Genomic DNA, 26400 nt, shown 5'->3' on the forward strand with positions numbered 1-26400 from the left:
CTGGGGCCTTTATCCTGTTTGGAACTTGCAGAATTTGTTTATGGGTATTGCCAATGCCTACGCTATGACTGCTGTTAGATGTGATTGGTTCTCATACGAGCACACCATAGAAAGTGTGTTTTCTCGTCCTTCGTATTTAACGTTAGGGGCTTATGTCTACTTAGCCCTTTCTCAGGATAGATGATGTGACTGTGACTTGGGTTGGCTATCTTGAATCTGATATCCTTTATCCTAGATTTCACTTGAATTACGACTTGCCATTTTGGACCTTCATACCCTTACCTTTGGTTTGGAATATTTAGACTCCCTCGTGGGACGGAATTACAACCACGAATTATGTAGGTATTTGACCTTTCCTTGGTTTTGATCTTTTTACATTTTAATTTACAACTTCTCTCCTGCCAGTACTCATTATTTTCTCGAGAGTTACATTTTCTGTACAGCAATTGCTTACATAAAGGACAGAGGTATTTATCTAAAACCCTCATCACTTGTCTAGGACACTTTGGGACATATTGGGTGTTCTCTCGTACTTAGATCACTCTGAATGTCGCATGTAGACACTTAGCATGATGTAGTCTGTAGCTCTCACTATTTACTCTGTTCAGGGTTTGTCTTCAAACACCTGGATGCCTTTTCCCCTCACGGGTGTCACTTCCCCCTTTTTCAACACCCAGACTGTTTTAAGTTAGGATGCAAATTCACTCTCTCCATTCGTGATGTTCACTCGCAATTCTTGCGGTTTTCATTTTCACTGAGTCTCCTTCTCTACTCATTGGTTTTTTACATTTATGATACTCTTTTTTTATTATTGTCTTGGTCTCTCCGGGATTGGCATCTTGTGCATGCTGGCCTCTATTTTAGAATTATTTGCTTTGTTAAACCAATCTTAAATCTGCTCTCCTATGTCTGTAAGGAGATACATTGGTTTGTTTTGTACGTTACAGCCTTGAAAAAGTCGCGGGTAATTGTCCTTTGGCGACGAAACACGTATCGGCTGTATTTGTCCGGAGTAGTCTTCCAGTCAGAAGACATACAAGAATAAAAAACAAGACAACCTACATATGTTTTGAAGATATTTTATGCTTAATAATATGCACTTATTTTTTATGTAATTTACTGTTGGACGTGTGCTGGGCATTTGTTTAATATCTTGAGTATATTTTGTGGACTTTGCTCACAAAGTGTTTGAGGAGATCGGTGGTTCTCCCCACCCTACAAGCACCGTCACCAAGAAATAGCTGTAGCATGGAAACGTATTAGTGGTATTCGCCTTAGTACCTACGACTCAAATACCACTGCTGCTAGTCTTATTTCTAGGTACAGGTAGTACCACTTTGATAGGGACCTATGAGTACCTTATATGTGCAAATTTGGTGTAAGCCAAATTTACCATGTTTTAGGGAGAGAACACAGGTACTCTTGCTCTGCTTAGCAGTGGTAAAGTGTGCAGAGTCCTGAGGCCAGAAAAAACAATGTCAACTGAAGACAAAACGTTGGGGTTGGATGGCACCACACCAAGGCAGTCAGGTGCAACAGTCAATAACAACCCAATCACAGCATGATTTAAGGCTATAGTAAGGGCTCAACTAAGGACAATATTTTCAGACACTTAAACAAGATGGGTCGCAGTTACCACAACACACAGAAATATACCAAAAAAAGATGGATGGAATGCTTGTATTCATTTCAGCCACTGGTAATTATTTGGGTCGCATCCCAATCCATCATTATTTTGCACACCATGTCACCTCAGTTTTGATCCTGCCATAGGCAAATCAGTTTGGAGTCGACTCTAATAGGGACAGTCCAGCCCAAACTGCAAGAACAGGTCCTCCTTGAACTGGAACACAAGCAACCCACAACTGACTTTGCACTGATTGGGGTTTCTCATTTGGCTGCAGCTTGGTTCCAGTGACACACTGAGTATGGGACCCGCTTCTGGGCATATCTATTGCATTTAGGACGGAAGACTGAAGTATACAAAAAAAGTGATGGATTGAATGTTTAAACAATTTTATCCACTTGTAATTATCTGGGCTGCATCCCAGTCTATCATTATTTTGCACATCATTCCACATCAATTTGAACTCATCCATATGCAAATCACTCTTGACCCATCTCAAGTAGGTAAAGACCAGCCTGCAGTGCCAGGCCAGGTCCTCCCTGAACCGGAACACAAGCCACTCAAGACCAGTTTCTGCCTGGTTGGGCCTTGTCAGTTGGTTACAGCTTGGGCACAGTGGTACAGTGTGTACAGGACCTGTGTGCAGGCATAGCTGTCCCACTTGGGGAGTTGTACTGAAGGAAGCCCAAAAATGTGATGGATGGAATACTTGAATTATTCTCAGTCACTGGTAATTACTCGGGTCGCATCCCAGTCCATCAATATTTTGCACACCATGCCACCTCAGTTTGGACCCAGCCATATGCAAATCAGTTATGACCCTGCTCCAAACTAAACAGTCCTGCCTGAAGTGCAAGGCCAGGTCCTCCCTGAACCAGACACAAGCAACTCATGACCGATTCCTCCAATAAGAGCTTGTCAGTCAGGGACTGCTTGGTTCCAGTGACACAGTGTACATCTGAACCACATCTGGATATGCCCATATAGGTTGCTGTGAATTATACAAACAAGTTATTTACGGAATGCTTGACGAAAGCTCAGTCATTGGTAATTATTCAGGGCTGCATTATTTTGTACACTATGCTACCTCAGTTTGGTCCCGGCCATATTCAAATCAGTCTTGACCCTGCTCCAATAGGAACAGTCTAGCCTAAACTGCAAGGCCAGGTCCTCGATGAACTGGAGCACAAGCAGCACAAGACCGTTTTCAGCCAGATTAGTGGCTCGTAAGTCAGGTGCAGTTCGGATCCAGTGACACAGTGAGCACAGGACCACATTTGGGCATCCCTGCCTGAGGATGTTGCACTGAAGTATACAAAAAAGTGTTGGATGGAAGAGGGGCATGGCTAACCACAGAAGATGGCGGACGCATAAAAGGAGAACTCCAGGGCCAAACTGGATAATCCTGACATATCATCGCTTAGTGGAAGCCATCCAACCTTGAAAAGGGATGCCGAAGCCTCCAATTGCTTAATGACTATCATGCCGGAATAATAAACTCTGTAGCCACCGAGCAGACTTGGGACTATACTGTTACACAACCCCTGCTAGTGGCGCGGTGAGCCGCCGATTCGGGAGCGTGCCCCAGAGCACCCTATCACCGAGTGAGAGCAGCATCGACTGGGACTTAGGAGGGCATAGTCCCCGACCTGAAATTGAGGCTGGCAGCAACCTCTATATATATGGCACGGAGGGACCGGTGGGAAGTGACTAACCCGAGATGCGGGCTAACCATCAGTCCTTACCTGGGCAAGATTCAGAGCGGTAGCTGCTGCCAATAGGTTGCGACCCCAGAAGCAACAACTGCACACTGAAGTGGGGAATCCACCCTGGCAGTCAGAGACACTGCGGCAGCGGTGAATTAAGGCCCGGCAGAATCAATACATGCATCTCCTTATTCCCAGACTATACGCTAATGCTACAACGCCAGAGGGCCTCCTACCAAGAGGAGAAAAAAACAAATTAGAGCACTAAACCTCAAATATGCCTTGTTGTACCCAGCTCGGCTAAAAATACTCCATGACCAAAAGAGCCACTGTCACGATTCACTCCCTGTGCTCTCGTGCCCACCACCAGGGCGCCAAATTGTGGGGCTTTCCAGTGTGCTAATATGCTTCCAGACCATCCCCTGTATGCATATCCTGTCATCCAGGCATTTAGACACCATTTAGGAATTGACATCCATTCCCAATCCATACCGGATTTTGTGGATGCCAGTCTGCTAATCCTGGAAACCCCATTACCTATAATCCCCTGCTCACTGCTTTGTCTCCACCCCTGCAGGCCAAGGATGGGTGGTGGATTTCAGCTCACCTGTGGCTGGCTGCTGCTAGCCTGCTAACACCTGATACACATGAGTACTGTGAGCTCTTTTAAGCCCCAGCTCCCTTCAGCCTATGGTTGGTCATTGTAGCTGTGTATCGGTGAGACCGACCCTTGTTTCCAGTGCTTCCTGAGCGTTTGCTATCCTTGTTTCCGGGGTTTCCTGAGCCTTGTCATTCCTTGTTCCTGACCTGCAGCAGTTTCTCTTGCTCCTGAACTAGCACTTCCTGCAGTGCTACCTTGATTCCTGTGCTTTTGCTCAATTCTAGTTACTGCTCCAGCACAGCCATCTGTGCTATTTTGTTTTCTTGACTCCCGATGTAATACTATTCTAGTATACCCTTGTAGCCTCCCCTTCTGTATATCCTTTTCCAGTCCCTGCTTTTCTTCCCATTTCCCTGGTTCCAGTTCCTAGTTCATTGTCTTGCTGTTCCTGCTGTCTTGCTTCTTTCACCTTGTATTTTTGTAACTTGCTTTCTGCCTAGTGTGTTCTTGTTTTCCTTCCTTCCCTGTTAAGCACTCCTCCTTGCTAGCTCCTTGTCTATTGTGCTTTTGTTTAGTTCTACCCCCTTGCCGTTACTGCCTTGTGTGTTCCTGTTTGATAACCAGGATCTGTGGGCACAGCTGACAACCTAAGTGGTGTTTCTTGTTCACCGTTCACTGTGAGTATTGTCTTTGAGTTACATTTATAACATCACCATAGGTATCAGCTCCACAGACCTTGCCTTTGCATACATATCCTATATGTGGGTATTTGCAGTCAGTATCTGTAACAGCAATTGTGGGTGAGGAACTTACTGAGCTTCAGGTTACCCTCACGAAGGAGCCTGCACACTGGTTGATTCCGCATACAATTTAATGGAAGCTGCCACAGCGAAAATAAAGACACCTCACAGCACAATTAAAACAGCATAGCCTGCCTTGTTCCGTGCGTAGCACTTCCTCAGAGGCTTGCATAATGGATGGTTAGTGCCCAACAGTCATGAACTCATTTAAAACAGGGTGTTCATCCCTAGTGGGAGTGGCCTCTTCCCAAGGCCTCCTGGACTCTGTAGTCTGTATTGCTCAAGTGAGCCTGTTGCACACATCGCCATAGAATAGTCCCAGTGAAAAAACCCTGTGGGTTGCTGTGACAAGTTCAAAATACAACTCTGCACATATTCAGCGCCTCCACGATCTGCACCAGTCCGTACAACGGCGCACGCCGGTTGGCGTCGCCTCAGGTCTGCGCTAGGCGGCGGGGCTCCTCCATGTGTATATATATATCTGCACGTCCATCCTGGGTGTAGTTATTCTGAATGCCAAATTGCCTCTTGCTTGCCCATCCTTTGAGTCTTAGCCATCTTATTCACTTATACAGGCTTCCCCTTTGGATCCCTTTTTCTCCTCTGACTTCCTGTGTGATCCTGGTTAGCGCTGTCACACTTTCTCTGTACATTTTCTACCCTGTTCCCAGTCCTTGCCCAAGTCCCTGACTGTGTTCCCAACATAGTTCCGGACAGTGCCTGACAGCCAGTTCTTCGAAAATTCGGAAGCCGCATGGACATGGAATGAAGACTGATCCACAATGGTATCCCACCTAGTATAGAGATGGTCGGGCACTATTCTCAACTCACGGGGCACCAACCGCTCATGCGTGGGGAAGGAAGCAATTCCTTTCTCTTAAATAACCCTCACACACTCTAGTAGTGTCATCATCGGGTTCACCCTGACTCCTAAATATCAGGATGGGTTCGAGCACTTAAGAGAAATAGGCCAGGGGTTTTTAAAGATTAAAACTCCTCCACCAACTCCAGGTAGCCCTTTATTAGCAGTCGTAGGGGATATTAAAAATAGAAAGAGGCGGTCGCAAGGAGGTAATGGTCCTATGACCCTAATGCCAACATGTTTCAGCCATATTAAGTTGCCCAAAAGGGTCCTGGACTTTCTTCAGGGCAAATGGATTTCCCTCCCTTGTTTTTAGCTAGGTACTTTCATATATTTCAGCACAGAGTGCAGAAAGCAGCACTCTTAAGGACCGGTAAGTAGAATACTTATCTCTCATCCGGTACCTTTTTGTTCACGTCTGCCTGTAAAGGAAATAATGATTGTATAATCCCATGTGTCCAACTCACACTGCCCCTATATACCCAAATATTCATTCTGGATGAGTGGTATAGTGTGCTTTTATCCATCATGCTTTGTGTGATTGTGATCAAACACAAGCTTTCTGGGATGCTGTCCTAGGTAATTACAAATATTGAGTGGCGATGCCATTCACATCTCACTACCCATATCGTGGATCCAGGTAAAAAGGTGTAGTTATTAAAACTCACATCACATTCAACCAGCACCTTTACACTCATACTCATTCTTCTGGGTTAGGTATTGTCCGTGATTTATCACTTTTCACTCCATAATATTCACTGCATTTAAATATCTTACCCTCTTGCAGAGGTTCTAGAATGTCTCAAGGGACTGCGGGTAAAGGGGGGTAGCCTTGTAGTCAGACTCTGTACATGTACGAGCCAAGAAAATAAATAAATGAGGGGAGACAAAACAGAAGAGACACTCGCTTTGTTAATGAACTGTGGCTGGAGGATTTACACATGCATCTCTTGGTTGTTCACAACACGTTCTTACTCATCCTTGCCTCTTACTTCTTCAAAGGTCCTGCCCCGTAGCCTCACCTACTCAGGTCCACGTCTCCTGGCATTTGCGAGTCTCAAATCCGGGAACGTGTCTTATAACCAGTTCTTGCCTGAACATTTCTGGATAGCTCAGGGGTGGGTCCCCGCCCCTGGTGCTTCCCGATGATGTAATTCGCAGGTCCCAGATCGGGCCTACGAAATGGACCTGCTTCATGGGAATTCACGTCCATTTACTTCCATTGCCATGGTTGCCGAACAACGCCGGGAATTAGCATAATTCAAGGCGATCATGGCTATCTATTGCAGCGTGTTTTAAAAAAATTAATTATTTGTCACTTCCAAGTTTGGTCCACCTTTTTAAACTGGGAAAGACCCATGTTTCCATGGATTCTCCACAATTCTAAAGGAAGGCAACATTTATGATTAGCCAATGATATTACCAAGCCCCTTACGCTTGTTACCATTGTCATTACACATATCTGAATAAAGGACCATAACTTTGACGAACATTTAAGGGGATGTTTGGTCTAGGGCCTCACCAAGTAGTGTGTTCATTATTAAAAATACGGTTGAACAGACCACGCACGGGACCAACTTGAAGCCCCAATCACATTGGAAGAGTTGTCCGCGGCATTACATGCCGTTTGCCCAGGGCGGGCCCCCGGGACAAATGTGTTCCCCATGGAATTCTTGCAGCCAAACATAAATGTCCTGGGCCCCCACCTGCTCGCAGCCATCCATGACGCACATGACCAGGGTGCTCTGCTCCAAGACTGGAGACATGTAGAAATAGCCCTATTCCTCATACCCGGACGCCCCTCGGAGGACCCATCATCATACCGCCCCCTATACCTCATACATTTTGAGCCTAAGTTACTAGGGAAGGTTCTTGCGGACTGCCTCCGGACATGTGTGACGGATTTAATCCATCCAGATCAGTCGGGCTTCATGCCACAGAGGGCTACCTGTCATAACATACAACGAGTACATAATGCCATAGCGATGGCCCATACCTAGTGACAGAAATAGACAAAACATTTGATTTTTTAAGTTGGGTCTACCTGTTCCAGCTCCTTGAAGTGGTGAACTTCGGCCCTCGCTTTATGGCATTCGTCCGACTACTCTTCACTAATCTTACAGCCTCAGTCCGTATAGCTGGGCATCACTCATATCCCTTCTCTATCCATAGGGGCACAAGACAGGGCTGTCCGCTATCCCCGCTGCTATTCGCTTTAGCGGTAGAAGCCTTGGCGGCCTGGGTTTGCGGGGACCCGGTAATCTGAGGGTTTGAATGGTCCCGATCACATTCAGACCGTATAGCACTCTATGCGGATGACGTCCTCTTCTTCACGACAGACCCGTGGTTTTCGGGACCGCGTGTAGGAAAGTAGTATCTGCTTCTTATGGTTACTCCCACTTTTTGCTTATGACGCACTGTTTTTGGCCTAGTCTGACTGGGATCCTGCTTTCCAGGACCCCAGTCTATCTGCATTCTCCTGTAAATTGATATGCATGTACTTTAGGTACACTCCAGATTGGATTCTGGGGTACCCTTATCAGTCCCTAATATATGGTACACCATCTACCCAGGGCATATGTACCCCAGAGGCCTCCCACGTAGCATGTATTGTGCCACCCCTGAGAGGCCATCCAAATTGACACGACCAGCCTGCTACAGCAGACTGTGTAAGCTGGTGCTTGCACCACTTACTTGTAATTTGTAATTGTTATTTGTAAAGCGTGTTATCACCATATGGTCTCTAAGCACTGTGAGAGGGTGCTGCCTTGGTCCAGGTGGGAGTGGAGTATATTACCGCGTGCCCCAAGCCTCCTGAAAGAGTACTGTCTTGAGCTTTTTCCTGAACATGAGCAGAGAGTGTTCCTTTCGTACATTCTCAGGCAACTTGATTTGAGGGATGCAAGTGGAGAACGCTCTTCCTCTGATGAAGGACAGGCAAGAGCGGGGGCAGACCAGCTGACTGGCCTCCGATGACCGTAGCGTTCTACTTGGGTTGTCTTTGGCTAGACTGTCTTTGATATATCTCGGGGCTTGGCCATAGATGGCTTTATGTGCAATACAGAGGCCTTTAAACTTTATCCTCTGCCTAATTGGAAACCAATGTAACTGGCGAAGGAGAGGTGTGGCATGCGTTTGTCTGGGCACTCTAAAGAACAGTCTAGCGGCATAGTTCATTACTATCTGCAATCTTGCCAGTAGCTTTCCTGGAAGGCCGAGGTAGAGGGAGTTGCCATAGTCTAATCTTGATATAATTAGGGCTGATACAGCTAGTCTAAGGGTGTCAAAAGTGAGAAGAGGGGCCAGTTTGCGTAGCTGCCTCAGCAAGCCTATACAAGTGCCCACTATTGCCGACACCTGTTGGGTCATGGATAGCTTGGCATCGATGTTCATACCCAGTCTTTTTACAGCCAAGGCTGGCTCTGGGTATTTGCCTAGCTCCTGAGACCAAAAGAGATTGCTTCAAGGGTTGGCATCTGTGTTGATAGCCAGCACCTCTGTCTTATCTGGGTTGATCTTCAGAGAATTGGTTGTCATCCAGTTGACTGTAAATTTAAGAATGTTCTGAACTCTAGCATGGGCAATTGGAGAATTATCAATCTGAATTATAATTTGGGTATCGTGGGAGGCCTCTGGGGTACATATGCCCTGGGTAGATGGTGTACCATATATTAGGGACTGATAAGGGTACCCCAGAATCCAATCTGGAGTGTACCTAAAGTACATGCATATCAATTTACAGGAGAATGCAGATAGACTGGGGTCCTGGAAAGCAGGATCCCAGTCAGACTAGGCCAAAAACAGTGCGTCATAAGCAAAAAGTGGGAGTAACCATAAGAAGCAGATACTACTTTCCTACACGCGGTCCCGAAAACCACGGGTCTGTCGTGAAGAAGAGGACGTCATCCGCATAGAGTGCTATACGGTCTGAATGTGATCGGGACCATTCAAACCCTCAGATTACCGGGTCCCCGCAAACCCAGGCCGCCAAGGCTTCTACCGCTAAAGCGAATAGCAGCGGGGATAGCGGACAGCCCTGTCTTGTGCCCCTATGGATAGAGAAGGGATATGAGTGATGCCCAGCTATACGGACTCTTGTAGTTTATCAACTGCTTTCTCCAGAGCCACTGTCCAGTCCTCCACTTGAGTAACCCTTTCGGCCATTTCGGGGCATCATTTATTTGCCTTGCGTATTGAGGCCTGTAGTTTTTTTGTTGCTTGTAATGCCCGCCTACTTTTGATTCTGGCCTTACGCTGTATTTGTTTTAGAGTGGAGTATATTAAATCCAAAGGGGGGGGCAGCAGAATCAGGGGGGTACAGCTGAACCATCCTCTGTTACAGTCACCATATTATCATACACCATACTTGTGGCAGAGTAGTCCCATTCCAGATTTCTCACTTTGGTTAGAGTATTTTTAACAGGGCTTATTTTGGTTCTAGTTCTTCACTTTAATGAAGCCGATTTATTATAATGGGCTTTCTGTATTGCTAACGATTCCCCAGAGTCCGTACCGCTGGAGATACTTGAGTCGTTGAGAACTAGGGAATCAGAATCGTCGTTAAGTGAGTAAAATGTATCCCCTTCAGGGGAGCCAAGTGCTGTTGTGACCAGAAGCTGGGGCATTTTGCTAGAGTCACTGTCTGTGGCATTGGTGGCATCATCCTTTATACTAACAAGCCCTCCTTGGATGGCAGCAGTGTCAATATTATTCTTACTATTGTTATGGCATATTCCTGCAGGCGCTGCTCTGCTCATCTCTTGGATCCCCACTTGAATCCACATGCTTCCGCCAGTTCCGTTAAGCCACCATCATCGCTTTCAAATACAGGGGTTGTAGGTATTGTGGTTACAGATAAACTGCTGTCCTTCAATGACCCGTGTAATACAAATGCACTTAATGTATTGTTTTCAGGCTGATCTGCGCTAGGGCCAAGATCTGCCTGTAAGTTTTCATTTTGCTGAGCCAAGTCTGATTCCGGCTGCTGTTCTGGTCCGGGTGATAATTCCAGCCCTGTAACCAAGCTTGACTGGGCTGACACAGCAGACACGGCGGTCACTGCAGCTCCTGCTAATATCGGATCGTGGGGGGCTTCTTTTCTATTTTTAACAGAGGCAAGTGGGGCGCTAGGCAGTGAAAATGCCTCGGTGACTGTGGGTTGCCTCAGTGCACCAGTCTCTACAGTCCGGGAGCCCCGCCGGTAGCACCAGCATCCTTAGAGCCGCCATCCGCTCTTCTTGCCTGGCCTCCGCGTCGTCCCGAGATTACACCGGCATTAACTGTCGTTTTAGTGTTGAGGGCGCTTGGGCCCCCGCGGACCCTCCCCCCCCCCCGAGCCGGCCGTGGTATTAGCAGAGTCTTTCGGCCCCCCTTTAGCCGCCTTGTCTGCTTTCTCGGGTCTTGGAGCCATGACCCGACGCGAGCGATGAAGCAGCTCACGCGGCACGTCGGAAGAACAGCGAGTGCTCCTCGGCAAGCAATGCAAGGCTGCGATGATCAATCTGCTACGCAGCGGGATCCCAGCATTCAGCAGCCGCATGGCATGACAAAAAAGTTAGTACATGAGTCTCTTCATTCTGAACTCTAGCATGGGCAATTGGAGAATTATCAATCTGAATTATAATTTGGGTATCGTCGGCGTAGTTGTAAATCTGGCACTCCATCTGATTCAATGCGGCTATCAAGGGTTGAAGATAGGCATTGAACAGGAGGGGTGACAGTGCCGACCCCTGTGGGACCCCGCAGGGAAGTGTGCCTGGGCTGAGTACAGCGTCAGTCAGTTGTACTCTCTGGGAGCGGCCATTCAGAAAGGTCGTGAGCCATGCTAGCGCCTTGCCCTGAATCCCTAGATCAGAAATCCGCGACAGGAGTAGGTCATGATTAGAACATCTCTGGGGGGCAAGATGGCCGATTGACCTCGAGTAGTGCCGCTGCTGCCCTTCTCCTCCGTTACCCCTTTGGAATGAAGAGACTCATGTACTAACTTTTTGTCATGCCATGCGGCTGCTGAATGCTGGGATCCCGCTGCGTAGCAGATTGATCATCGCAGCCTTGCATTGCTTGCCGAGGAGCACTCGCTGTTCTTCCGACGTGCCGCGTGAGCTGCTTCATCGCTCGCGTCGGGTCATGGCTCCAAGACCCGAGAAAGCAGACAAGGCGGCTAAAGGGGGGCCGAAAGACTCTGCTAATACCACGGCCGGCTCGGGGGGGGGGGGAGGGTCCGCGGGGGCCCAAGCGCCCTCAACACTAAAACGACAGTTAATGCCGGTGTAATCTCGGGACGACGCGGAGGCCAGGCAAGAAGAGCGGATGGCGGCTCTAAGGATGCTGGTGCTACCGGCGGGGCTCCCGGACTGTAGAGACTGGTGCACTGAGGCAACCCACAGTCACCGAGGCATTTTCACTGCCTAGCGCCCCACTTGCCTCTGTTAAAAATAGAAAAGAAGCCCCCCACGATCCGATATTAGCAGGAGCTGCAGTGACCGCCGTGTCTGCTGTGTCAGCCCAGTCAAGCTTGGTTACAGGGCTGGAATTATCACCCGGACCAGAACAGCAGCCGGAATCAGACTTGGCTCAGCAAAATGAAAACTTACAGGCAGATCTTGGCCCTAGCGCAGATCAGCCTGAAAACAATACATTAAGTGCATTTGTATTACACGGGTCATTGAAGGACAGCAGTTTATCTGTAACCACAATACCTACAACCCCTGTATTTGAAAGCGATGATGGTGGCTTAACGGAACTGGCGGAAGCATGTGGATTCAAGTGGGGATCCAAGAGATGAGCAGAGCAGCGCCTGCAGGAATATGCCATAACAATAGTAAGAATAATATTGACACTGCTGCCATCCAAGGAGGGCTTGTTAGTATAAAGGATGATGCCACCAATGCCACAGACAGTGACTCTAGCAAAATGCCCCAGCTTCTGGTCACAACAGCACTTGGCTCCCCTGAAGGGGATACATTTTACTCACTTAACGACGATTCTGATTCCCTAGTTCTCAACGACTCAAGTATCTCCAGCGGTACGGACTCTGGGGAATCGTTAGCAATACAGAAAGCCCATTATAATAAATCGGCTTCATTAAAGTGAAGAACTAGAACCAAAATAAGCCCTGTTAAAAATACTCTAACCAAAGTGAGAAATCTGGAATGGGACTACTCTGCCACAAGTATGGTGTATGATAATATGGTGACTGTAACAGAGGATGGTTCAGCTGTACCCCCCTGATTCTGCTGCCCCCCCCTTTGGATTTAATATACTCCACTCTAAAACAAATACAGCGTAAGGCCAGAATCAAAAGTAGGCGGGCGTTACAAGCAACAAAAAAACTACAGGCCTCAATACGCAAGGCAAATAAATGATGCCCCGAAATGGCCGAAAGGGTTACTCAAGTGGAGGACTGGACAGTGGCTCTGGAGAAAGCAGTTGATAAACTACAAGAGTCTAAGGGGCAGCAGGAAAAACAGGCAATGGATATGTGCTGGAAGCGCGAGGATTTTGAAAACCGCCAAAGAAGAAACAACGTTCGACTATTGGGAATTGCGGAAAACGTGGAAGGGGGGAACATAATGTCCTTTGTTGTTTCCCTGCTAAAAGATGCACTTCTGAAACTTGCGCAATGGAACTGGGAGATGGAGGTCCAGCTGGCTCACCGCTTTCCAATCACGCGGAAACGAAATTATCCAGTCGGACAAGAAGAGCACCCCAGAGCAATCCTGATTTATATTGGAAACTTCCTGCTCCGACAAGCCATAATAGATATGGTTAGATGGTTAGACCAGATGCTAAGAGGACTTTTGATGGGCATACCTTTTTCGCATGCCCAGATTTTTGCCATGCTACTGTGGAGCGTCGATGGAGACTTTGCCAAATGATAACCACATTTCAGGGCCAGGGCTGTGAAGCATATTTGATTTTTCCTGCTCGGCTTAAGGTTATTGCTAATGGGCGGGTATATATGTTTTTTTCAGAAGTTAAAGCCCAAGAGTTTTTGACAGATCTGATGGTGGCAAAGGAAAAGGGAGGAGTGCTGACACGTGATACTCCTTGACCTTTTCTGAATAGCTGAAAATGCGAAAAATAAGTTAATTGGTATGAGAGATAGCCAAAGGGTAGAATAGCCGCTAATCTGCCGCATGTTACACTCCTGTTCTTTTTTTTAATGCTTTGTGGGTATAGGGTCTCAAATTGGATTTGTTTTGTCGGCTTTGTTACACACAAGGGGGCGGGGGGGATGACCCAGGCTGCGAGATCGGCCGCCGCATATAGGTCTTGTCAGACCTATTTGCCTGTTTGGGTAGTAGGGGGGGAGGGGGTGGGGGCGATGAGTGGGTTGGTCCAGGGGGGTGGTTGGGGCACGGGGGTGGGCAAAACATGGCGCAGTAAAGTACAATGTATGAGGAAACAAGTTTTCAAAGGTTTTAGACATTTTGGACAGATTACTTACAGAAGAGAAGAGGAGATTAAGATGGTGTTAAGAGAAAAGAGAAACAGTAGGATTATGATGGAGGAAAGAGATCTTAAATTGTTTCATGGGTCCATCAAAGCTTAGAGTTATAACTATTAATATTTGTGGGCTCAATGACCAAGCTAAACGACAAAGGCGGCTATCCTATTGAAAACTATGAGTGCCTAGAAGGTCTGAGGGGTGGAGTTCTTGAACAGCTTGGGTTTAGGCTGCTGGTCGCTACTAAACAAGGCACCCGGACAAGAGGAGTAGCTAGTCTAACTCGACGGAACAATATTACTGTTAAAAGGAAACTATCAGATAAATGGGGCCGTTGGGCGATAATAGAATGTGTGTACGCCAGAGAAGCTTTTATTGTTTGTTCAGTGTATGGCTCGACTGCTGATGAACCAGAAGTATTGGAGTATTTAGACATAGAACTAGCAAACTGGCCTACCCCCCTAATAGTTTGTGGTGATTTTAATATCAATGGGCTTGGGGGGGGCTGTGGGGTAGGGTGGGAGATACTTATTCTGGGCGAAAAAAAGGGTCTTTAAGGCACTGACTAATATGGCTAGCAACCACGGCCTCATTGATTTATGGAATCTTGTAAAACTAAATGATCCAGGGAGCACGTTCTTTTCTGCTCCACATAAGGCAGTTTTCAAACTAGATTATTTCTTTATTTCCCATTCACTTGTACATTTGGCAGGGATAGAAAAGCAGCCCAGGATACTTTCTGACCATAACCCTCTGGCTCTTACTCTGGCTTTTTCCAGTGGTTTGTGTAGTGAGTGGACATGGACTTTTGAAAGAGGGCTCTTAACAGATCCCGAATATGTCTCTCGTATGAAGGGGTGGATTACCTCATATTGGGATACAAATAGATATAGTGCAAGCTCTGGGAAGGTGTGGGATGCTTTTAAGGCAGGCATTAGAGGGGAAACGCTTAGCTTCACCCTTTCTCGACAAAAGAGAGAAGTACGTCGGACGGAAGCACTGCATAAATCATTGGCTAGTATTGAGGAGTAATTGGCAACCACTGTAAGCGCTGGTCTACCACTTAATGGTATCTTACTCCGGTTGGCGTGGGCCAAGGCAGAAATAGGAGATCGAGCTGCCTCAAGGGCAGCCAAGCTTTTTTTAAATAAGAGGGAACATTGTTATGAATTTAATACGCAATACGCTGGCAGCCGGACTCAGACAAAGGAGTGTCAAGAGCGAAATAAACGAGATCATAGACGAGAGCGGGAATTTAGTTAAGGATCCACTTAAGATTCAGGAAGTATTTCAGCGGTTCTACCAGCGATTATACGGGGCTGGACCTCCGGCCCAGAAGGAACTAACATTAGGCTATCTTAATAGTAAACCACTATCTCGTATTAATGATGAGGCTAGATTGAGACTTGAAGCTATTTTGACATATGAAGAGATCTATTGTGCCTTGAAGAATCTCCCCGCACGTAAAGCCACTGGTCCCGATCAGATTCCTTTGGAATTTTATAAAACTTTTTGGGATGAAATCGGACCTGTATTGGTTGGTACGATCTGCCTTGCACAACTTGGGAGCTCGGTCCCCGACTCTTGGTCTGGAGCCGATATCATTATATTCCTAAAAAAGGGCAAACCTCCCCTAGAGCCCGGATCTTATCGACCCATCACTTTAATAAATTATGATGTAAAGATTATGTTAAAGCTTTGGCGACTAGATTAAACTCCATAATAACGAAAGTAATCCATCCATACCAACACCGATTTATTCCTGGAAGAGGGACTACCCAGCATATCCGCCGGACAATAACCTTATTTGATGCAGCAGAAGTCTCAGGGGACCCTATGGCTATGCTTCTTTTGTATGCAGAGAAGGCTTTCTATAGGGTCTCCTGGGACTACCTATGACAGGCTATGAATTGGTTCGGAATTGGGCAGGGGTTTACAAAAGCTGTTCGTACCATGTATAACGCACCCACAGCTCGCCTTAGAGTTAATGGGAAATAAACTCATCCCTTTTCGATTATGCGTGGTACTAGGCAGGGTTGCCCCTGCTCACCCCTACTATTCGCCATATATATTGATCCTCTAATCCAGCAGCTGATGGCATGTCGTGAGATCGAGCCTGTTATTTATCATGGGGCATCCACAGAAGTCCTAGCATATGCTGACGACGTCGCCTTAGTTACTCCCAATCCAGTAGAAGCAATGGTAGCAGTTGAGGAAATTGCTTTAGCCTTCGGCTCAATTTCTGGATATGCCCTAAATAAACAGAAAACGCAGATTTTCGTGAATAGGGAAATAAGACGCTCAGATTCACGGATGACAGATTCAGCGATATATCTTGGGATTACTATTACTTCAGATTTGAATAACTTAGTGGCTACTAATATCGAACCCATTATTCGGAAGGCCAACATAGATTTTGATAAATTTCATAACTTACACTTGTCAATGGTTGGCCGCTGCAACATGATAAAAATGGTATTCCTACCAAAGATATTGTACTTGTTCAGATCAATACCCCTGGAATTTGAGAAAAAGTGGTTTACTGCACTGGATAATTTGGCTAACAGATTTGTTTGTGGGCTCATGGCAAAACCCGGAGGGCCTTACGCTTTGTGACTCTACCCCAATCAAGGGGTGGCTGGGCTGTTCCAGACTTTAAATTATATTACTGGGCTGCCGCCTTTCAATATATGGCTGGAATACTCGGTGGTAGTCCCAAAAATGTAAGTATGGAAGATAAGATCCCAGATGTATATAGGCTATTGGTGGGGGAAGACGCTAAAAATTGCTTTATGAAATTTAGCGAGCCAAGCTATTTTAAGCGAACCAAATTTAGAACTCTTCAGGCTGCTTTTAAAATTTGGTCTACTTTTTAAAAAAAGGCTGGTTTAGGGAAGCTGAATTACTACACACAAATGTGTGGCAATCCAACGCTCCCAGAAATCTTTTCAGATCAAACTATGGCACTTTGGGCAGGATGTGGGCTCACGAAAGTTGGGGATTTATTATGCACTGATGAAATCTATCAGTTTAAGAATATTCAAGATAAATTTGGAATTGGGACAGGGAATTTTTTAAAATATCTCCAGCTCCGGAGCTACTTGAGTAAAAAGCTGGGTGGACCCAACGGGTTCGCTAAGGTAAAAACTATAGAAGTCATAAGAAGTGGGGTTGGCTGTACCATTAAAGGAATATATAGTGAACCCATGGCACTTAAGCTAGACGATTTAGAAAAACACGCTGAAGAATGGGTAGACAGGCTGGGCATTGATCCGGACAATTTCTTTCAGTCACTAGAGCTGGGACAGACAGTATTATTCTTGCGGGGCTTCAGGCCCAACACTATAAAACAGTATTTTCCCTGTATTACACTCCGGCTCTCGACATCCTTCGTGGGATAGCTCACCTCTGGACTTTGGTTGTCCTCGACTTCTCCTGGTTCCCGTGGCTGCAGAGTCAAGCAACCCTTCTTCATCCCTGAAGCACTCAACATTATTGGGCATTCGACTACCAAGCCCCTGGTCACCTGAAGTGACCCAGACTCTGTCCCCTTCTTTGCAGCTCTCCCTTGAAAACAACGAAGGTTTCTGACACCACTTGACCCCTATGCACCAGGCTCCTCAGGCATAGGTAACACGGGCACTGCGGTACTCACCGGTGGGTTGGCCTTAGAACCTCCAAAGTTCCAAAGGGTTTGCTCGAAGTCCTCCTAGAAGTGTCCTTAACCTGTAAATTTCCAACCACAACTTTCCCATAGCATTGTACAGAGCACGCGTCTGTGTTTCCTCACTGCACCGGTCCTCCGTGGGCTTCCTGTGTCACTTCTCTGAGTGGTTCCTTGGGGTCCCAGCGATTCTAGGCCGTGTGTCTATTGAAGTCGTTGTTGTTATACCATTTTTTTAAGTATATGGTTCGGCCTCCCCCTGGAGCCCACTGTGTATTTTGCTATTTGCGAATGTTCTATTGATCTAGTATTGTGTGCTTTATGCTCTAGTCTCAAGTTAGAGACTCGTAGAGAGTTTTATATTAATAAATACATATTTTTAGATAAACACTGTGTGGTTACCTTTCATTTAATCATTTAGGGGTTGATATTCTGGTAAAACAAGCTGCTTTACATTCCTTCAAGATTAAGCCTGAAGGCTGCTCTCCATAGCTACCACTAGGATAGCTTTCAATAAGGTTACCTTTGATCTCATACATCATAAGGGTCGTGTGGCCTGGTACAAGGTGCCCACTTTAACTAGTGGACAGCATATACCAACCCACCTTTTCACACCGCGCATCTTGCAAATCCTAAAAGTGTTTGGGGACACTACTGTTCTCCACACTAACCCTGCTAAATCTGTACTCTTCCCAGTCTGCGGCAACCAGGGTCGTGGTACCTGGGCGACGCAGCTGTCACACGCAACTGAGGGCTTCAAGTACCTGGGTGTCTTCATATCGCCTTGCCCCAAAATTTCCTAGATAGACAATATCAGCCCGCTACTGGCCAGTCTTACTAATGACACGGAAATCTGGTCTTCCCTTCCACTATCGTTATATGCCAGGTCCGCCATTCTTAAGATGGTTTTGTTGCCTCGAATTCTGTACAAATTGCAAAAATTATAAGATTCCCCATTCCTGGTTTGCGCAGGTGAACGCCATACTCAATAAATTCCTCTGGAACAGGGGTGTGATCAGAGTGGCGCTCCACACCTGCGCACAGTCCACGTACTGTGGAGGAATTGCAGCAGCTGACGTCTATTCATATTAAGTCGCCTTGCAGGTCTTAATAATTAATGAATGGTGGTATAACTCCCCAACTGATCCAGCATTCGCACTTGAACATGCCGCCATGGACAAGACCCCTCTTCTCCTGCTCCTCTACAGTTCTTATACCTTGGAGTCGCTGCCCTCTGTGGGCCAAGTAGTGATCCAGCTTGGCAGCCTATCGTCCGGCAGATGGGATGGAGTGGGACTCTAACTCGCATGACCCCCTTGTGGAATGGCACATATCTCCGCCCTGTGGCCGCCCTGCCCGGTTTTCGCGGGTGGGACTTGGTAGGGATCTCGACCCTGGGTGACGTAATGAGGGGCACCACATTGAAATAATTTCTGCAACTTCAGAACGATTTCCAACTGCATAAGTCCCAGTTATATAAATACCTTCAATTCCGCCACCCTTGATCCGGGCCCTAGAGTCCCTGCCAGAGTTCCATCCCCTCGAAGGACGCCTCTTAATAGCCGTCTTAGGCCTACATAAAATCAGACAAACATATCAAACACTGACGACGCACACCCAGACCATCGCATGGCACACCCAGACCATCGCATGGCACAGGAACAGATGTGCATGGCAAGAAGATATTCCAGACCTGACTGACGATGACTGGGCAGAGGCCATAGCTAGCCTTCAGGGTGTGGCGTTGTCTACACGGTACCGACTTACACAATTTAAATACTTGCACCGCGCATACTATACCCGAACCAGACTTTGGGCAATGGGCGCAATCTAATCCCCTACATGCCTGAGATGTGAACGAGAAGATGGGACATTTCTTCATATATTCTGGGGGTGCTCCGCACTGCAGCCCTTTTGGGCCAGGGTTTCCTCGGCCTCAGTAGTGTGTTGGCATGGGAACTCCCACACGACCCACAGCTCTTTCTTTTACATTGCACCGAGGGGATTTGGGGCAGGTGATATAAGCAGCACCTACTCTGATTAGCCCTCACCATCGTCAAATGCGATATAGCACAGCTGTGGAAGGGGACCTCCCCCCCAACTCTGGGCAAGTGGAAGACAGAGCTGGATAGATGTATGGGTGTGGAAATTGCCATGTTTTTGGCATGTGGTTGCCCCCAGAAACACTGTAAAATCTGGACCTGCTGGGCAACGTATCGTGGGAGCGAGCTCCACCCATACCATCAGCAGACCCTTGAATGGCACACCTCAGTAGACACACTTTCCTGGTTTTCTTTTGCCCCACATTAGGCTTATCTGTCTCCCTATATTTTTATCCTGGGTCTTGTCTAGCTAAGACTTGATCTGTCTGCATACTGTTTTTGTTGGTTTTCCTGCATGTTTGCAGGCTTTGCACGAAATGTGAAATGACGGTATCCCTGTTAATTTATGCTTTCTTACAGGTACATGTAGGGCTCCCGCCCAAATGCTACAGGAAATACCAGCTAAAATCTGTTTTGAAAAACAAAACATACGGTTGTATGTTGAAAACCAAAACAGAACACACAATTGACCTTATGGAACCAACCGCAGGTGAAGGGCCATTATCCATGCGGTTTGTGTGTTGTCTGTCAGTTTACTACCCACACCACCCAGGTCGACTTGGCTCTTGCATACCCTTGGGAACAGAGACATCACACAAACTGTAATACTGAAAATGTTGTGTACATGATCACATGCCCCTGTAAAAACAAATACATTGGAATGACTACCAAGAAGGTCAAAATCAGAATTAGTGAGCATAGGAGCACTGTCAGGAGAGCGATCACAGCTACCAGACTCCCTTATCACTACCTTGAAAAGGGACACACAGACAATGATCTGGAATGGACTGTAATTGAGAAGATCAAGGGTGGCACAGGCATATCAAAGAGGTTGCTGCAGAAAGGGCAGCGGTGGGTTTATAGACTATGGACCCACATACAGGGACTAAATGACTCCATTCCATGGAATCAACTGAACCAGAGATGATGTAGATACTTCGGTTCCACCGTCTCTTAGCACATCCTCTGGATGCGAAAGCCATGGCCCTAGTTTGGATCCACTAGCACCAGAGAAAAGGAAAACCAATGTGAGTTAACACTATGGACTACTGGAACTCAGGACTTACGTGTTGAAATAATATTGAGATATGGGCTCACTCTGCACGTACATATGTTCCCCTCCATTATATTTCCAAGCACTCCAATTATTATAAGTATAACAATCGATACATCATATGTTGAAATGTGGTTAGGTATGTCATATGACAATTCACGTATATATTTAGTGAGCCTAGTGATCGTGGCCTCTAATTATCAGATGGTTGTGATGACAACAATAACTAGCCTTCGCCCTCGCCCTCACCTTCATTCCAGGCAGCCCCCCCCCAGTGCTCTAGACAGCTTAGACAATCTACGTCTACAATTAGTAGGGGGCGGAGGGGTCAGAGTGGGTCAAGAGATCCTAGCAACATTAAGAGAGGTAGCCCAGCACGTAGTAAGGGGGAAGACAAGTTACAGATAAGGAGGATAGGAATGGATGTGTAGCCTCCTCACCGCAAACATTGGAGGCCGTAGCATCCACCCATCCTACCACTCAAGCTTTAACAAGAGCTAGCCATGAGTTGACACCTAAAGCATCTTCCCAATTAGGTATAACATCGCCTATTAGAAATTCTTCCTACCTCTCCACTGTGGTTAAGGCTAAGCGAACCAAGAAGACCAAGACAATCGTTAGGCCTGTTTTAGACTTTGGTTCTAGGATTACGCCCTCATTGCGCTCCTACTTTAAAGTTATACCCCAGGTCTTAGATTTGGCCCAGGATAGCCTCTCTGGAGTATCTACGCCCCCAGATACCTCAATGATTATGTCTGACTTAACCCAGGTTAATTCTATTGCTACAGCTACCAGCTTACCTGAGGCACCACAACCTCTTCTACCAGCGTTGACAGTTTCCACTTTAAATACCAGTCTTTTAGCTAACTCAGCTAATTCAAAAACGCATAATGCACTATCCCAGGATCGGCGATTAACCCCTCCTGCCCTCGTTGATTCGGCTATTGAGGGTGTGGATGTTGTTAATTTGGAAAAATGCCATGAAGAGTGTGAAGATTCTGGGCGCCAGATGCCAGAGGCACACTTGATCTTAAAACCTAATGATGAGCAGCAAAACGATCTCCAGGCTTCTCTTCCTTGTATATCCAATGCCCTCCAGGCTTCCTCTTCTTCTATTCCTATTGCAAGTACACCTCCTGATCTTTCACCCCCCTCATTATTGTCAATGTTCTCAAATTTATCTGCCGACATTAAAAGAGGATTTGAAGAATCAACGATCATTCAGAAAGAGATCCGGTCATACTGTGAGACATTAGACAAAAAGATAGATTGCCTCCTTACTAGGACTGGTGTATTGGAAGAGTCAGTCGCAGGGTTGTCTGTAGAGATGGACCGTGTAAAGGAGGAGGTAGACAAGTTGAAAAATGTGGACTCAGCCCTAATAGACAGGATGGAGGTGTTGGAAAACAACGCGAGGCGAAATAATATCCGCATCCTGAATGTGCCGGAAGGCAATGAAGGGCAGGATATTAAGTCATATATCATCCAACTCTTAAAGAAGTCTCTCAACTTTGATCATTCTGAAGAGCTCCTCGCCACGGACATCCAACGGATCCATAGAGATCCATTCAGACGCAACTCACAGAGGATTAAGCCCCGTAAAATTCTAGTGAATTTCCACACCTATGCCTTAAAGGAATCTATCCTGAATCTGGCTCTTAAACAAAAATCACTTACAGGTTCTGGTTTCACATACCAAGTAAGATATGATCTGTCTAGGGTTACGCTAGACAGACAATGGGAGCTGGGTAGGAGAATGGAGGCTTTTAGGAAACTAGGGGCGACCGTGCAGATGAACTTCCCAGCAGCCCTGAAGATAATGTTAAATAATAAAATGCATAACATCCGTTCAGTAGAAGCAGCTGATGATTTACTTAGGGTCATGGGGGGGGGCCACGGGGGGCACAGTTTGATAGATTGAATCATCTTTTTTTTTTTTTTTCGCTGGCCTCTCTTCTTTTGCACGACCCACTTCATTCCCCCAGATCTCCATTAGCCTTATTTCTTCCCGGAGAAGGAGGGAAGTGCTTAGCCATAACATCTGTAAAGTCAATAAAGTTAACAAAAGCAAGAATAAGTTATGAAGGGAAGAGAGAAAAGGGAAAGAACAGTAGAGATTGATAGGTTAATGAAGGGGGGAGGGGAGAGAGGAAAGAGGAAGGAAGGAAAAAAGAAAAAGAAAAGAAAAGAAAAGAAAAAAATAGGAAGAAATTGGACAAAAAAGAGAAGAAAAAAAAAAGAGAAAAGGTAAAAAACGGAGGGGGGGGGGGGGAAGGGACTTATTCTCTTAGGGTGTTTTTTTTTTTTTTTAATTACTTAATTATCTCCCTTATTATGTAGGGCATAGAAGATTCTTTTTAAGTAAGATCTTCCTTATTCTTCCACATTTCACACTTCCTCTCTTTTATAGCAGGGGCTCTAGCTCTCAGCAACCCGTAATCACTTTAATTTTGACTTTTTCATCTAGCAGTGGCGCTCAGCTGAGGCTCCGATAGGGGCAAGGGTACCACTATCCGGACTGTTCCGGCTAGACTACACAGGGGTTCCTCAGGGATGGGGGGTGGGGTTCTTTGGGTTTGGGGGGGGGTGGGCAAAAATTCACTATAAAATTTTCCTCATTTTCTGCCAAGCTGATAATCCTTTTTCTTTCTTTCATTAAAGTAAGGACAAACCACATATGTGGTTATAGGGGTCACAGGTTACCCTATTTATCTATCCATCAGTATATTTTGAGAATGAATGGCTAATTTACTGATTTTTTCCTGGAATGTTAATGGTCTGCGCACCAAACCCAGAGCAAACAGGATTCTTCAATATCTACAGGATTTGGATGCGCAGATCATTATACTCCAGGAGACACATTTAACTAAAACGGAGATACTTGAGATCGCAAACAAAAATAGATGGATAGACCAGTTAGTTTGTACGTCCCAATCTTCTAGCACTAGGGGAGTTTCTATCCTCTTTAAAAAGGCGAGCAATGCTAGATTAATTTAGCAGAAAACTGATCCTGCAGGTAGATGGGCAATTGTCTCAGTGATTATAGGAGGTACATCTTTCACTATAGCCGGGTTCTATTGGCCCAATAGAGACGACCCCTCTGCTTTGGAAACATTATTTTCTGAACTTCTGCACTTCCCTGAGCCTGTTATTCTAGCAGGGGATTTTAACATCGTGCTTGATCCCTTATTGGATAAAACCCCCTCTAGTCGACAACAGGGGATGTCTAGGTCTAGAGTGTTCCTGCTTAAATGCATGGGTCAATATGGATATATTGACATCTGGAGAGCAACAGCTGGCTTGAAACCTGGATATTCATTCCAAAATTTTAAATACCGTCATAGTTCCAGGATCGATTTCTTTTTGATTAACACAGCTCTACGTGATTCAGTTAAAAATATCAGTTATTTTCCCTCTCATTTGTCAGACCACTCTGCTGTTCTGCTCGAGCTTGTGGATGTGATTCAATCTTCGACCAGGTCTTGGTCTTTGGACCGTTCCTTTCTTTCATCACCAGACAATATTATATCTCTAAGACTAGACACAAGGGAATTTCTGCAAGCTAACATTGGTTCAGCCTGCTCCTCTATGGTATGGGATGCTCTTAAGTATTTTCTGAGAGGGGTCATAAAGAGCAAGACAGTATATCGTAGGAGGCAATACACTCAGGAAGTCTCTAGCATAGAGGCTAATCTGACATTATTGCAGAGTGAGTTAGACTCCCACGGTGATGGCCCCAACTCCAATATATTGCGTGAGAAACTCGTTGCTCTAAGGGGTGAATTGGCCTCGGTGCTCAATCAGCGTACTTTCCAGAGGTGGGAGGCGAGTAAAATTGCGCACTTTGAATTTGGAGAAGGTGCGGGTAAACTGTTAGCCTGGAAATCTAGAACGGACAGGTCACGTAACAACATCAATTCTATTGTAACCAGTGTTGGGAAAGTATCTTCTGACACAGAGATAAGATCTGCCTTTAAAAATTTCTTCCAAAACATCTACCAGGAGGATAAAAAAATCTACCCTGAGAAAATAAAAGATTGGCTAAATGGCATTACGTTACCATCACTATCTTTAGAGCAGAGCTCCTTCTTAGAAAGTGCAATCACTGTAGATGAAGTTATCGGGGCGATTCAAAGTTGTAAGAGTGGTAAAGCGGCAGGGCCTGATGGCTTGCCCGTCGAGATTTATAAACATCTGGTGGTAGAGGTTGCGCCTTCTCTTACGGTATTATTCACTCAAATCCTGCAGGAAGGCGTTTTTCCGCCCTCCTCTTGGAATAATGCATCCATCACTCTCATTCTCAAGCCAGACAAAGTTCCAACTGACTGCGGCTCATATCGCCCAATCTCAATACTCAATGCAGATTATAAAATCTTTGCATCGCTGCTGGCTAAGAGACTGGGTCGGGTCGTCCCCTCTGTATTGCACCCTAACCAGAAAGGTTTTGTTAAGGGTCGCCAGCTCTGTGAGCTGACGTATGACCTTATAGGAGCTATAGACATGGCCACAAGTTCATCCTTACCTCTAGCTATCTTGACGCTGGATGCCGCCAAGGCCTTCGACAGGGTCAACTGGTTGTACCTGTCGGGGGCCCTGGAGAGGTTTGGCGTTGGTGGCATTTTTCTCAGAGCTGTCGAGCTCCTATACCATAATCCCCTTGCATCCGTTTTGGTTAATGGAGGTCTGTCCGACCCTTTTACGATTACAAGAGGAACCCGACAGGGATGCCCACTCTCTCCGCTCCTATTCGATATCTTTATTGAGCCTTTTGCCCAAAAAATTAGAGAGGATAACAATATCAAATCCTTTAAATATAGGGATTGGGAAAAAAGGGTGTCGTTATATGCTGACGATATCTTGATTATGACATCGGAGATTAGTACGGCATTCCCTGCAATTATTAAATTAGCTCTTGAATTTGGAAACATTTCAGGATATGAGGTCAACTCTGCCAAAACTGAAATCATGGCATGGAACAGCGACCTCTCTGGATTCAATGAGCAAATGAGCAACAACTTGAGGTATCTAGGTCTTAGAATTATTAAAGATATAAATAAGATCGCTACTATGAATTTTTCTATTGTTGCTAAAGAATGCCTGAAGTTAATGGGATCTTGGGTTCATCTCCCCCTAACAGTTTTGGGCCGTGCTAACTTAGTAAAGATGTCCATATTGCCTAAATTGACCTACATCTTTAACACCATTCCACTATATTTTGAGGCATCGCTCATTAGTAAGATGCAGAGCGATATTTCTTCATTCATCTGGAAAAATAAAAATGTGAGGTTAGCATGGAAAAAACTCAGACGGCGAAGGGAGAAAGGTGGACTAGCTGGTCCGGACCTCCAGATCTATGCTTGGGCCTTCCAGATGACACACGCTCAAATGTTGCTAAAAATTCCATCTGTACATGGAATAGGGAATATGTTCTCAGCCCTATTACAGTGTGAAGGAGTTGGGCAGTCAGGTTTTCTATTTAAGTTTGGGGACCCCAAGTTTTAAAAAAAAATCAAGCTGAAGGTGCTCCATGGCTTA

At 46.0% G+C, this 26400-nt stretch overlaps 1 long non-coding RNA gene across 1 annotated transcript in view; it reads left to right on the plus strand.

Moving 5' to 3' along the window:
• The first annotated feature begins 233 nt into the window (after positions 1-233).
• Positions 234-26400, plus strand: part of LOC146857673 (uncharacterized) — a 45363-nt gene continuing 19196 nt past the window's right edge. The window contains exon 1 of the long non-coding RNA XR_014979598.1: positions 234-338. This is a non-coding gene — a long non-coding RNA (uncharacterized LOC146857673). The remainder of the gene's footprint in view (positions 339-26400) is intronic.

The sequence above is a fragment of the Triturus cristatus genome, chromosome 3_2 (genome assembly GCF_964204655.1).
Source record: "Triturus cristatus chromosome 3_2, aTriCri1.1, whole genome shotgun sequence".
Classification (NCBI taxonomy): domain Eukaryota; kingdom Metazoa; phylum Chordata; class Amphibia; order Caudata; family Salamandridae; genus Triturus; species Triturus cristatus.